Raw genomic sequence first — 14,503 nt, forward strand, 5'->3', positions numbered from 1 at the left:
ATAAAACTTTAAATAAATAATAAAAAATCTCATTTAAAAATCCCCTTTTCGAAATCGTTATCAAGATTATGAGATCGATAACATATTAATTAGAAAAAAACTCAATGTCATTAAGTATCTCTTCCTTATTTTTAGTGTTCCTAAAATCCACATCTCATCGCCATCAAAACCGTTACGCTATCTCTTATCTTTTTACTAGATAACTAAAAATATACTCCGTAACCAGTAAGATGCAATGTTATTTAAAAGTTCGATGGTTATTTTCGTTTTTTTTAATACATACATCATTAATCCTGACATTTTTTTTGTCGGTCACGAGCACTTAAAATCCATTAGATAGCGATTCGAGTTGAGAATCTCAAAGATCAACCAGCAATCATTTGCGATCCGCATGATTACAACGTGATAAACCGGTTGTACTCTGCAATTTTTAAATAACATATATTTAATAACCGATTTTTATAATGATTTGCACAATTTATTTCTTAAATTAAACATTACGTTTTGTTGTGATTGGTTTGGTTTTGTTTGATAACAGTATAAGATAAATACATCAACATTAATACAATGTTTTGGTCACAACCTCAAATGTTTGTGAACTTCTGTACATTATCAATGGATGAAAAGTTTGTGTCAGGACTTACTGATAATCTAAATATCTCCAAAGCTACTTTTTTCCAGGTTCTTACTCTCATGAGTCGCTGTACGTCCTCCCATCGTTTCGTGGCACCCTCTTGATCTCTTTCCTTGCATTCTGTTGCTTAAGACTCTTTTTGGCAATCTATCCCCGCTCATTTGTTTCGCATAATCAACGCATTGCAGTCTTTGCAACCTAACATATTCTGAAATAGAGGATTTCTTGAGCAGATAATTAAGTTCCACGTTGTATCGCCTCCTCCATATCTTATTCTCCTTTATTGGTTCCTGGCTTATTCTGCTTTGGGAGAAGATTATCAATACCGGACATCTTGGTGTTGCTTTCTGCCTTGATAGCTTATTTAACCTCTTCTCATATTGGAGGTCCTCTTTCTCTTGTATCTCTTAGGGCATCATCACTTTTAAATCTTAACCTTCCTCTTGTGTGCCAAGTAAGATTTGGAAGTGTGTTTTTATCATTTATCTTGCTTATTATCATTAACATTATGTAACTTTAACCACATTCTTAACCTTCATTAAAAACCCTTTACTTTGATATGTGAAGGTATTTTGAACTAAAATTAATTGAAATTGTATTTGATAGGTTTATCCTTTAATGCATCTTATTCGAAACCTAAACTGAATACAAAATCGTTTGATTTCGGTCATTAATCAATGATGGAGGTTGTAACATTAAGGGTTTTCGTTGTTGTATATCAGGTTCGGCTTTTAGTATACACGTTGTGGTAGAAAAGGGACATAAATCAGTCGCGGGTAAGAACCGGTAGGGCGTGATTCGCATTACCGGGGGATGTTCTCCGTCGCTTTTCGGGGGGCGAAGAGTAACGCTTAGGAAGGAACACGTCTCATAATCATTTTTGTCGCGGCATTGTCGCGTGATATATGTCTACTTTGGTATCTGATCGGCGCCTCTTATCGCCGTCCTCGTGGTAGAAGAGGCTTCTCGAGCGGAGAAGCTCGTTGCCTCTGATGAGGTAGCACCTAAACGATTTTCTATACTTTTTTCTCTTTCTTATTACCATAGGTGATTTTAAAATTTCTTCGGTTATTGATTAAAGATTATCGATTATGTAGAAAGTGTGGAAAGGTAAGAATAAGAAAGGGTTTATGATTTGTTATTTTAACGTTGCGGTTTTATTTGTGTTATCGTCGCGTTGGAATCGGTGTAGCAAAGCGGACAACAAGAGGCAAAAACGAGGAGAATGCGAGCGATAAAGACAAACGTACGTTGTTGCATAACTCTTCGCGGTATCGTGCCGAGTCGTCTGACGTTAATAAGAAAAAGGGAACCGATTCAGCAGATCTGACTCGATAGCGGTTACCATATTTGTCAAAAATTTCACAAGAGAATGAGAATAGGTATCCCACAGTTGGTAAAATATGACAATGATAAATACCTCAATTTTCAAATAAATCAACATTTTATAAACGTTTATTTAATAGATGTTCCAATATTTCATTCTAAACAACGGATCGAATTTGTAAGTTTATAAGTTATAAAATTTTTTCCATTTTATGTAAATACCATTCCAATTTATCAGTTAGTCGGATTTATAAAACTCGAACTGGTTCGTCTCTCTTTAGAGTTTTCGTTATCTACGGATCGCATTAGCGGCGTCGGTCGCTATCGCCCCAGTGGCAGCACTATCGCCGACGCCGAGCGCTATCAGCGGCTGATGGAAGTCGCTCGGACTAATTGCCGTAAAATATCGGGGTACTTAGGCTACGGAGAGGATCTTTTTCTCTTTTCTCGTCGTCTTTTTCGTCTTTGTAAACGACGCGGTGTGCGCGCGTATCGTGAGCGCGACTCAGCAGCTCCCCCAACCCAACCTTCTCTTTGTAGAAGAAGAACTCTGACGAACGACTTTTTTATTTTCCCTTTTTTAATAAAACTCGAGACTCGTTCGTTCGCTCGCTCGCTCGCTCATCCGACAACTGCGATAGTCGATGGTTTTAATGTCGTTGCGCGGATGGGCGACTGACTGCCTTTTTCTCACTTAACACTTATCTCTTCGTCTGGTTGTAATGTATGCGTGAGTATGTATCTTTTATGCTTGTCCAAGCACGCCGGGGAGCTACGATTGAGTAATAAGTTCAAGGAAAAAGTATGTTTCAGAATTAATTTGATGTAATTTAATTATAAAACAGTTTGTATCATTTCTCTTATCTCCTAGAATAAACTCAAATAACATTTATGTAGGTAACAAGAATTTTGATTAATAAGTATCAAGTTTGTTTGAGTTAAATTTCTTATAGGAAGGTAACTTCTAATCTTCGTTCCCAGTGGCGTCTCGGGTTGACTATGAAAGTTTCGGGGATCGGCTAATAAATTAAAAAAGGTCGCCCCGCGGCCCGGATAACGTTTGTACATAAATATAGCTGGCTTATTCGCATGCAAAGTGCGCGGAAGCCGGAGAACCGGCCGAGCGATACGCCTTTATCAGTTTTAAAAAGTTTAATCCCGTCGTATCGCCGCCGCCCAACCGCCTCACCGCCGCCCGTTTTAACCATCTACCGGCGGCGGCGACGCCGTATCGGGAAGAAACAGGGGGACTTTGGGGGGTTGACTGGGGGGTCGCTGCATATACGGGTCGGGGCTGTGCAACGGCGGATAGCGGGAAGATACGAGCTATAGGAAGCAGGAAACGAGACGGCAGATAAGAAAGTAATATGGCGGCTGGTGTAAAGAGATAACGGCCGATACGAGCGAAACCGCCACCACTACCGCCACCGGAAGGGCGTACGTGTGGAAAACTGAACGCTTCGCGACTCTCTGTAGAGAGAGACTCATGAAAGCAAACAGATCCCACTTTTGGGTTAACTCTTGTCCGAAAAATAATTAACTTAGGACCGGGCGATCGCTTATTTAAATGCAATGCGGTGGCGGTATCGGCGGCCGATCGGCCGGTAATAAATCTCGCAGGAGAGGGCGTTCGCACCTACTGCAAAAAGCTCGCGAACAGAGGTGCGCGCTATCTATTGGCGGTGGGGCAGCGCCGCCGACGCCGGTAATCAGAATTACATGAGAGGGGCGCCGCCCCCGATGAAAACCACAATGATTTATTATATTTTTATCTGTGCCTCGGCGGCCCGTTGCAACGCGAGGAAGAAAAAAGGTGGTCCAGATTACCACCGGCGAGGCCCTCGCCTAATGATCGCCCATTAGGGATACTCGGGGAAAAACTCCCGTGTTCTTCCGGAGGTGGGGTTCATCTCCAACATAAACTCCTATTATTGGTTTGTAATCGAAAGTAATCACGTTGTGCTTAATGATACGAAGGGTATTACACAATATACGTTTCTTTGAGTGAATGTTTAGTAAAGTCAGCGTTGGTAGGTAGTAGTAGCGGACTCACGGCAGCTATCTCTTCAACAAACATGCACCAAACCGGCGCTGCACGTGTGTGGGAGCCTTCCAGATACCACTTATCGCGCTCAGCGCGGCGAACGTGCGCCGAATCGCTTATTCGCGGACACACAGTACATTACATGTATAAAGAACAATACCCCGAATAGATCATTACGGATTCGGAACGTGCACTTCCCGAAGTGGCCGGGGGCGGCACCGATCGGCGATCGCCGCCCCGCATTACGTATGCGCTTAACATAGCCGTCAAGATACCGCAAGAACTATTATGCACTGCGCGCCACCGAACGGTTTATTTATAAACGAACCAGAAATGCACTGCAAGACAAAGAGCTTTACAGCTAATGAATCGCTTATCGCAAGCGAGGGGGCAAAAGTAACCAGACCTGGTGGCCGCAACTTCCCTTATCTGAAACGGCCACGCTGTAAAAGCGGCCAAGATTAAATTATTTTACGATAATGCGGCGTAGAAAGACGACCTACGTGGAGACATCTACGCCGAAGACGATGTAAATATTCCGATGTTAAAAAATTTCGCTCTTGGGTGGTTTGTACCGCCGAGATCTTCGGTGAGATTAAAAGCTTCGTCTAAGTTACAATCGCGTACGTGCGTTTGTGCATGCGCCCGTCATACGGTCCCCTCTTTGCCCATAAATCGAGATTCTCGCCGGACCGCCCATTCGCAATGGAGACGTATGTATTTATTCGCAGATTTTAAAAAATTTTACATGTCTTCCATTGTGATACATTTGTATCTTGAAGCGAATTCATCAGGATTGAATTTCATATATTTTTGAAAACAAAAATAAAATAAAAAAATAAGAAAGTTTTTTTTTCAACTCTCCAAGAGTAGCAATTACGGATACACTAAAACGGCGTTTAAGACGGCGCCGGATGAATAAAGCTCCCGGAGCTTTTTGCTCGGTGTTATCGTTGACCCAAATCTCCGCGTTATAATTTATCTGTATAAGGTCAGGCGTGGTCCAGAGCCTCGCTCTGGGATTGATGCACTGGCTAAAACTTGAAATTTTATCTTTTTCTCGGATGGAAAGGATCTGGGCCGCAGCGGTGGTGGAGATAGTGCCTTTCGCGCATAACTGCAAGTTTTCATATGTGGAGGGCTTATCTGCGAAAGAGTGGGCAAGTTGCGAAACGCCGTTATCTTATCTCACCCCGTTGAATATATATACCGTAAGTGTGCACGCGGGGAGGAAACTACGGCCGTTGGTGGTGGTGGAGGCGGCACTGCGGCGGCCATTCCCTGTACACTTCCCATCTCTCTTTTCCAAGCTCTTATCGCTTCAACATCTTCAAACTATTCTACCTCAACGGACACGAGACAGATACAATTTTGAATGAAAATGTTTGAGAAATAACAAATATTATTACAATGTTTTCTTGGCGTTTAACTTAATTCGAAGAATCTAAATGTACATAAAAATAAATAAAACATAAGTTGAAACGAATTAGTTACCCACCTTAACAAATGAAGGAAACGTCATGTTAATTACTAATTATCATGATATCTGCAAGATGGCTTAAGCATCGGCCACCTGTTGCATCGGACATATTGCGGGGTGTTTTATCACGAGGTTTATCTCCCCACGTTGCAGAACCGAACAATAAACAACGAACGCGCCCATCCAGCATATGGCGATTAGAGAGAGGCCCCGGGTCTGTTTCCAACCTTGAATTTATCTCTAAGAATTTTTTAAGTTTTTCGATCGGAAAACCACGACGCACCTGCGATTCTCAAATGCACAAGTAAAACGTACTCTTGTGAAAGCGGCAACGGTCGGTTATCGATGCCAGGATGTTTATATTCCTTGGCAAAGACGAGCGGAGATGTTATCTGCGACGCTTGGTATCGAATTTCCGGCCTATAAACTAGACGCGGATCCTGTTAATTTATGCCCCACGCGGGCGAGATGGCATAGATCTAAGATAAGACGAGTATACGTTAAGTATATTTTTTTCTTCCTTTTCCACTTCTTCCTCTTGTCCGGAAATGAGAGAAGATTACTATAAATAGGCAAACATTGTACGCCTTTACTCAGAGCGGCCGTTATATTGAGTTTTATATACCGGGAAAATGCCGCTTTTATAAAACCGATATCGCACTCTCGGCGAACGGTTATATGAAGAGCGCTTTTCCGTATTTTTGATTATGTCATTAACGCCGATTCGAGATTAGTCACAGAGCGGCCGTTCGGTTGGTAACAACGGCAGCGTTGCACCGCCTCCGATAGCCGGCTTTAGGACTCAGCTTTCGCCACCGGAAAGGTATAGATTACAGTTACATTGCGCTTTTATACGTGTCGGTATAATCACAAAACGTCATTTCAATTTTTCTCAAAGTGGATCATTGAAAAAATTCGGCTTAAGCTTCTAAATTTGAATTTACTTGAATTTATTCGTTTATTTAAAAGTGGTGGAGGAGCCGGGCTTTAATATTTCTTTGGGTAATATGAAGATAATTTAGACGGATAACGGTCTATGCATCAGCCTTATCAGGGCGACGAAAGTTTTAAGTACGGGTGTGTAGTGCGGAGTTATGTGACTCGACCTAACGACGGACTTCCGATACCGACCGATAAATCTAAATTAGATCGCGATTAAAGCGATCGCAGGTGGTTTACCGGTGTGGTTATTTAGTACTGGATCTATCTTACCCTTATCTTAACTTGAATTTCTCTTTTATTTTTATTTTATTTTCCAAGTCGTTATTTCTTGACAAATTCGATTATCGTAATAATTTGCTTGGTTCAATCCAATTTCTGCTTGAATAGGCGAGTTCCGGCTGAGGTCTCCGAAGTGGCGAGTCGAGCGTTATTATTTCTGGTCGGAGGCCGATATCGGGCGTCTCCTTTATCGTCGCCACAGAGAAACAGTGCGGCGTCGCGACGTCGTCTTTATCAGTCGCGGACCTCCGACGCCCGCGTCTTATCTATGCGGACCAGCGTCGGTAGCGGCGTCGGAGGCGACGCGTTATCAGCGTCGACGCCACTATTAGAATATCTAAATATCCCGAGACCGCCACCGTCGCCGCAATGTACGGCTGGCGGCGGCGATAAGCGGCCGTCCTTATTTATATTCATCAATGGGCGCGTTATCAGTTGCCGTGCAGAAATGTTTATTAGCACGACGCCCGGCGGAGAGCTCCACCTATCGGGGCGTCTACTAAACGACGCTCCCCGTCTCGTTTACTCGTCCGAGAAGATGCAACGGAGACCCAATTTAACGCTGTAAATGTATTTTGTTGACCCACTTTTTATCTTATGATTTAACCTACAAATACTTAACTTTAGTTATAAACAAAATTGTTTTAAACATTTTTTTCACCAATAAAATTCGTAGAAACAGCATGTAATAAAGAAGCTAGTAATAAAAGCACCATGCTTTACTTTTAACTTCCTTACTAACTTTCTTCAGGTCGATTCTAAACTTATTTTCGACTCTTTCCTCATAAATTAAAGTCTTCATTTTAATACATCCTTCTAAAAACCTAAAAATGAACCATTTTAATTCACAAATCAACTAAATTTACTTTTGACCTAACCTCAACCTCCACGAGATGGACTATAAACTTATTTTCGAGGTTTTCCTCATAAATTAAAGCCTTCACTTTAAAAAAATGAAAAATTTTAATTCACAAATCAACTCATTGTTTAACTTAAATCGTTACTTACGCGGATTATTATTACGAAAATAGATTAAAACCACGATTATTTATGGGATTAATGAATCTTGACAGGTACTAACCTAACCTCAAAATATTTTTAATTAATTTTTATAATTACCCATAAAATTAATATTTAATTTAAGAAATGAATAAAAATTGGTATAAAAAAATTTTTTTAATCGAGTTATAAACGTTTTCATTAAAATTTAAAATAATTTTATTAAAGAAAATCGAATAATTTTTAAGGAAAAAAAAATAGGTTGGTACCTAATTAAATTGAAATAGTAACAGCAACGTCTTTTTTTGCAGCGCCATCTCACCGTAGGAAATAAAAACCAATTAATTCATTTTAAAGTATCAATTAATTAAAAAAAAAATCTAATTATTAAAATTAGTAAGTATATATCTAAATTCGTGAGGAATTATTTCTAAATTACTACATTTCTACGTCTATCGGGTTATATTTTTAATGCCATCTATCCGTTGACAGCAACACCTGATTATTAGACGTTTGTGTCATCTTCTTTTTAGGTTAGAACCTTTTTCCATTGCTCAAAGAGTGTGAAATATAGCTTGAAATGAAGTTTTGAAACTTTCTAGTTCTAGGTGTAGTGTTAGTTCTAGTTTTAATTGTTGTGCAGCGGTAGACCAAGAACTAGAATCATTCGGGTTTAGCCGTCTTAAGAGACGTACTTCAGACACACGGCTAAACATGAATGTTTCTAGTTCTAGGTCTAGTGTTAGTTCTAGTTTTAATTGTTATTAGCTAAATTGTTGTATATTTTTATTGAAGTAGTTGAAGGGTTAAACATCCGTATTAGAAAAGTACGTATTAGATTATATAGTGGAACTATTTGGGTTTAGCCGTCTTAAAAGATGCACGGTTAAACCTGAATGTTTCTAGTTCTAGGTCTAGTTTTAGTTGTTCCATAAATATCAGAGTTTATTTAAGTGCGACTGTGTAAGTGCGTGTATTGGAAGGTTAAGGTCCACTTTTGTTCCGGCGCATCCACCGATTTTTTTAAAATTTTAAAAAACATGTTTTCTTAAAATATCGTATTGTTTGCGTTGTTTGGTGTCGTTACATTGACTATGGTTTTTGGGTGGAAATACGATAAAAAGGGTGTTGGAGGTGCACGATCTTGATATGGTCGACGGTGCAGTCATGTGCAATTTTTGATTAGGCTCGATTGTAGAGGTCGAGCATATAGTATCGCGTGCCTTTTTTCTACGATATGTTTATACACGAATAACCACCAAAAATCGTGTACACTTATCGTACGGCGAGCATCGCTTTCAAGCCAACATTTTCGCACATTATAACCTGCCGGATGATTAGTTCTTCTCTCTCGTTCCAACTTGATTTAGAGAGAAAAATAGCGATTATCCCACGTGTGGCGTAAGAGTGAGTAATTACGGCAAATCTCGTCGTGAGAAAGGCCCGTGATTTCCCATCGCAGGAATCCATCCGTCATTACCGTGCACGGGGGAACCGGGGGGCGGACACCGGGTCATTAATTACACCAAATATTTAACGAGTGTGGGCCTTATCTCGACGGCGCACCACGGCACACATAGAGAAAGGGTCCCCGGGTATTTTTTACCGCCCGTTCCCGAGGTGAATAATGCCTCCGATAAAGCGCCCGACCACGATTAATATCTACTTATTATTGGGGTGTCGGATTACGCGATTCCAGATACACCAGCTTCCAATAGAGACGTCATAACTTAACGAATTCCGGATAATCATCTATGGTGGTGGTGGTGCGATTATTGTAGCGACGGCGGCTCTTCGTTTCTCAACGTGTACCTATTCATCAACGGGTGATATATACCCACCCGGCGACTCGAGACACGTGCAAATGAACGATAAAATTTATACAACGTTGTTCGGGCCCACGTTGAACACAGCGACGACGTCTGCCGTTCATATATCATAGAAAATTTACGCTTTTGACCTCAACCTCAACCTCCACGAGATGGACTATAAAAACGTGATTTCTTAAAAATCAAGATGATAATTTTAATTAATATCGTATTTATTCCGGCCCTGTTCTTTTCTTCTTAAATGGTAAGTGAGGTGGCCTAATTAGGTGATGCGAAGGAGACGCGATGGTCCCAGCGACTATCTTAAACAGATAACACTGTCCGGCGGTCTGAACATGGAGTGACAGTCGTCTGCAGAGGGTAGCTCATTTACTCTCGCGTCCTTTTGATCGAGATACCAACCATCGAGAAGGGAGACCAACCAACAAGAGATTCAACCGAAAGAGAACGACCGAGAAGAGGAGAACCGTTCAGATCAAGGTCGCGCGTTTATGAATTATTGATGGACGGTGGTCCGCCAACATGTGTCCCGTTTTCGATTTCGCTCAATTACGATAAGCGAGATATGATGAATTCGAGCGTCGTTATCGTTTTAACGATTCAATTTGAATTGTTAATGTACGCCGGTGAATCCGCCGATTCAAACTCGTTTAATATTAATCCGAACGCGACATGTTTATTAGTCATCCACGGAAATCATTTCTTATTTGTTTTGCCTCGTCTTCAGTCGTAGTTTCAACCTACACGTTTCGAAAAAGAAAGGAAGAAAGGAGTAGTCGGCCTTAGTTGTTGATTTATTGTTGTTTATATAGTGCCGCGGGGGGCAGCGGCAGCAGTTCCTCCGCCTCCACCCACCCCGGCATGATTTTGATGCATCGATTGTCCGCGTAATGATAAGTTACGTACCAGCGAAATGAGTTTCGTCGGTCCGAGGCCGTACTCGCCACGGGATCATTCGGCCCCGCGTGATTTATGCTATCTCGATCGCCCGGAATTGTGGATATAGGTGTGTATTTAAGGAGATACCGGAGGTTATTTATTGGAATGGGCGGATGTCGACATGCGCGAGTTGTTTTTGCTTAAGAAACTTATTATATTGTATATAAATAAGTATTATATAATACATTAACGGTTAGAAGCTTATTATAATTGACACTAACCAGATCGAGAGACAAATGTTCCAAAAAGTGGTTTAATGCTTCGTCGCCGTCCGGTTGGGGAATATAATACCTAAGAGAACAGGGGAACCGGGAAGAACGAGGCAATAAGAAACCGGTAACATATTGGCAGCGATGGTAGATGGCAGGGAACACACCGGCGGTCGACACAACCCTAATTGTCCGTTCCCTCTTAGCATACAATGGGCTGGTGGCGGCGGCGGCGGCGATTTTTGCGGCGTCGCGAGGCGAGAGATCGCGTATCTCGCTACCATCTATGGCGGCGAGCGGCAACTTACAAATAGCCATTGTGGTGGAACAGAGCCGCCGCAGCACCAACCTCCTCAGATTGTATAAAACCCCGTTTCCCAGACTGCGTAATTGTCCGAACTGAGCACGCTCATATGTGTGTGTGTAAAACTACCTAACCTTTTGAAGGCATATCACGATAAAATGAAATATAAATTTTCAATGAACCCTTTTTGGATCTTAAAATGAACGTGTAAAAAATAAAAGTGTCACGAATAATCGCTAATAAGTTCAAACGTAGCGTGAAGAATCATCGTTGAGGTGTTAACCCTTAATCAGATTTCCGAAAAAGCTTTACCCAATTAACATAATTATAATTACGTCCGACTTAACAAGGCTGTCCGCGAAATCTCCGGCCAAGTCTCGTTATCGCGCGAGTTCTCGGTCCCTGAAGCAGTGGGGCCGCTTTAGATGTCATAAATCTAAGCGGAGGGCCCCCCTTTCTGCACGCGGGACATCGATAACGCCAGGTATATCCATCTTGGCGCGGTCGTCCGGCGCGCCCTTATCGATATTGGCCTTTAAATTATTTATTTGGCGGCCCAATAAATAATTCATGTTGCGCATCTGATACCGATGGAACGCATTAATAATAACAACGTTCGCAAACGTTCTCTTTCTTTTTAAGCCTCCAAAATGCCGTGTTTTCTTCCCTCCAACCAACCGGATGTAAAAGGCGATCACCAATTAAAAACCATTTCTTCTCTTCGACAGGACCGATGCATTAAAACTCTGACGTGACGCAATTAAAGACCTTTTGCTACCGGATTACAATTATTATTAATTATATTCGTCCTCGGAGATTCCCGATAGGGACCGGGTCGATCGTAATTCCACTTTGACGACGATCAATTAGGATTCAACTGAAAAGTGTCAAACATAAAAAACGATTATAATCAAATAGATAGTTTTATTGAATAATCATTAAAAGGAGTGATAATCTCGATTCCTATCCGTCTGAGATCTGATATAACGGCTAATTACAATAATCCGGGGCGCAAAAGCGAACGATTATTATTATTGCCGCAGAAAGAAAAACGACCAAGCGAAATTTAACCGTTGCTGGGAGCTTTGCGTCGAGCCGAGAGATGAATAATGAAGTAATAAAATTAAGTTTAAGGCCGCAACTTCAGGTTTCATGTGTGTGTGTGAGTTGCTCGCCCCATCGAAGCCTTCGGGTTATGGGCGGACTACGGTAGCCGATATTAACACCATCTTACAGCTACCGTATTCATATTCATTATTAAACGGCCAGTTTTAATATTCGTATTATCCGTATGATTGAAGCGTTCTAAAAACGAAATCTTTCATCTTAAGAAATATTTTAATTGGGACGCCCCCTCTTTTTTGATAACTATCGAGTGGTGTCTTAACGGCTTTCGATGGTCTTATGGCGCCACTCCTTTCGTCTCGTCGAGATACGTAAGAAAACAGCGTCCGCCTCCGAAGATAAGACAGGAACGCCGTTTCGCCGTCTAATTTTAAACCGGGCATTAGCGCGGACCCAAACGATAATCGGCCAAATTGCGCAGATATAATTTATCTCTTTACTATTCCCAAGATGCTATAAATCATACCACAATACTACAACCACATCGTTGTGCGAACGTGTTAATTTACTTCCCTAACCAAATAATTCCCTTTCATAAATGAATACATTGAGAATTTTGGAATTGTAAAAAAAAATGAATGAGTGAAGACCACCTGTTGGTGGATTTTTCGAATAGATGCCACGCTTGATAGGCAATTTTATTGGAGTTCCAATTGAAACGTGGACCCTGTTGGGACAGGTGCTTAAAAGAACACAATTTATCACAATTTTTTATCAAAGAAGAAATTTGAATTGTATGTTTCAATTGAAACGTTATTATTCGAAACATCACACAGGGGATCAGTTTAGGTTTTCCGGGTAATGGGCGCAAACCTGTGTACAATTTGATCGTTAGTCGAAACCCCCAGCGTTTTATCAACGAGTCGGTAAATCACATTAAAATTATTCCGATCGTTTCGAGCGATACCGAACGCATTAGCCATAAAATTGATAAATGATTTTTGATCCGATTTACCGATTTTCGGGAAAAACATTTTCATCGTTTCGGTTTCGATTCGGCTTCGGCTACCCCCGTTTTTACTCTCTCTATTAGTCGTCGCCTTTTCTTCACATCTATCTATATCTATTCCAATGGACGGATATCGCGTTTAATTATTTTCCCTCGAGCCCTAATCTGGCGCCGTGTCGCCGTTGGACGAGATATTCGTAAGAGGATTCCCCTGTTAGGCCACCACCGCCACCTCGCGTGAAAAATGATCGGCCATTAGCCGGGCGAGCGATATGAGATACGCCGGTATGAATGCATTTTCTGTAGGGATTAATTCGACAAAAAAACCGACGGGTCGCGGTGGCCCGTTATCTCTAGCCGGGGCCGTGGCTCCGGGCTTATTATATAAGTACGAGGGCGAAACGCCACCACCCTCAAACGGGACTCCAAAACGGCACGGAATGGGGTGGTTTTCACCCTACTCGCTTTATCCTCTAACTCCCCCCAGCAGGTGATTAGTAACTCGGAAACTGGACAGATTAATGATTGAGTTGTATCCAGATCAACTTAAAATGTAAAACACTTAGGTATCGAGTATATAAGTATACTAAATAGAATAAGTTAATAAGTATTATACAGGTTTTACCTGAGAAAGAAACATAACCTCAATTCATTGACAGTTAATTTTTAGTTACTCATAATTCTCTTAAAACTACTAATATCCTTTCTAAACCATCCAAAACGGAAAGATCAGTGTCAGCTACATCTAATTTATTAGATTCCGGAAGATTTTGAACGATTTTGACTTTGTAAATTGGATTTAAATTTGTAAAATTCAAACTTCTTCTGTGGTTGAAAAATTTTTAAACCTCCAATGAACGGCTGAAACAGAAGGATATATGCGTGAAATACGAAGTTTCATCCAGATTAGTGAAGAATTAAAGAAGATATGAATAAAATAAGTTTTGTAATTTTGAGTAGTTCGAAAAAAATCCGCTAGAATTGTGTTACACATAACCTAAAAGTTAATAAGTGGGAATTTTACTGTTAATTTTCATGTCAATAATTCAAGATAACTTACGAATCAGTTGAAGAATCAAAATTAGCACTGTTATTTTCATATTAATTGAGAATCTATCGATTATTTTCGAGCGACTTAAATCTTTTGTAGTTTCTGGTAAACATAATAGTTTTTTCTTTGTTCAGTTTGACATCTGTCTTTATTGACGTTACGATCTCTCTCAGATAACGAATTTAAAAATAGAAATCTGTAATTTAAATTTATTTCTTTTCTTTTTGAGCGTGAACTCGCTAAATTATTATTTTGTAAAAAAAAAGAACCCTGAAATAAGAGAACTCAAAAGCTTAATTAATAATGAAAATATTTTTTTTTAAACAAATAACCATTTTTCATTTACATTTGGCAGAAACATTACTATTTGACACCATAACGTGGAGCTTAAAA

At 40.6% G+C, this 14,503-nt stretch overlaps 1 protein-coding gene and 1 long non-coding RNA gene across 4 annotated transcripts in view; one reads left to right on the plus strand and one right to left on the minus strand.

Annotated features, from left to right (window-relative positions):
* LOC111427810 (Zinc finger protein ush) overlaps positions 1–14,503 on the plus strand; it is a 97,773-nt gene that overhangs the window by 75,274 nt on the left and 7,996 nt on the right. The gene's annotated exons all lie outside the window — the stretch shown is intronic.
* LOC111427811 (uncharacterized) lies at positions 3,744–7,963 on the minus strand. The gene is made up of 4 exons (XR_011640507.1): positions 7,714–7,963; positions 7,584–7,648; positions 7,367–7,529; positions 3,744–7,312 (listed from the first exon to the last, which is right to left on the minus strand). It is a non-coding gene; the product is annotated as an uncharacterized lncRNA (long non-coding RNA).

This window comes from Onthophagus taurus, chromosome 6, assembly GCF_036711975.1.
Source record: "Onthophagus taurus isolate NC chromosome 6, IU_Otau_3.0, whole genome shotgun sequence".
In the NCBI taxonomy this organism is placed as follows: Eukaryota; Metazoa; Arthropoda; class Insecta; order Coleoptera; family Scarabaeidae; genus Onthophagus; species Onthophagus taurus.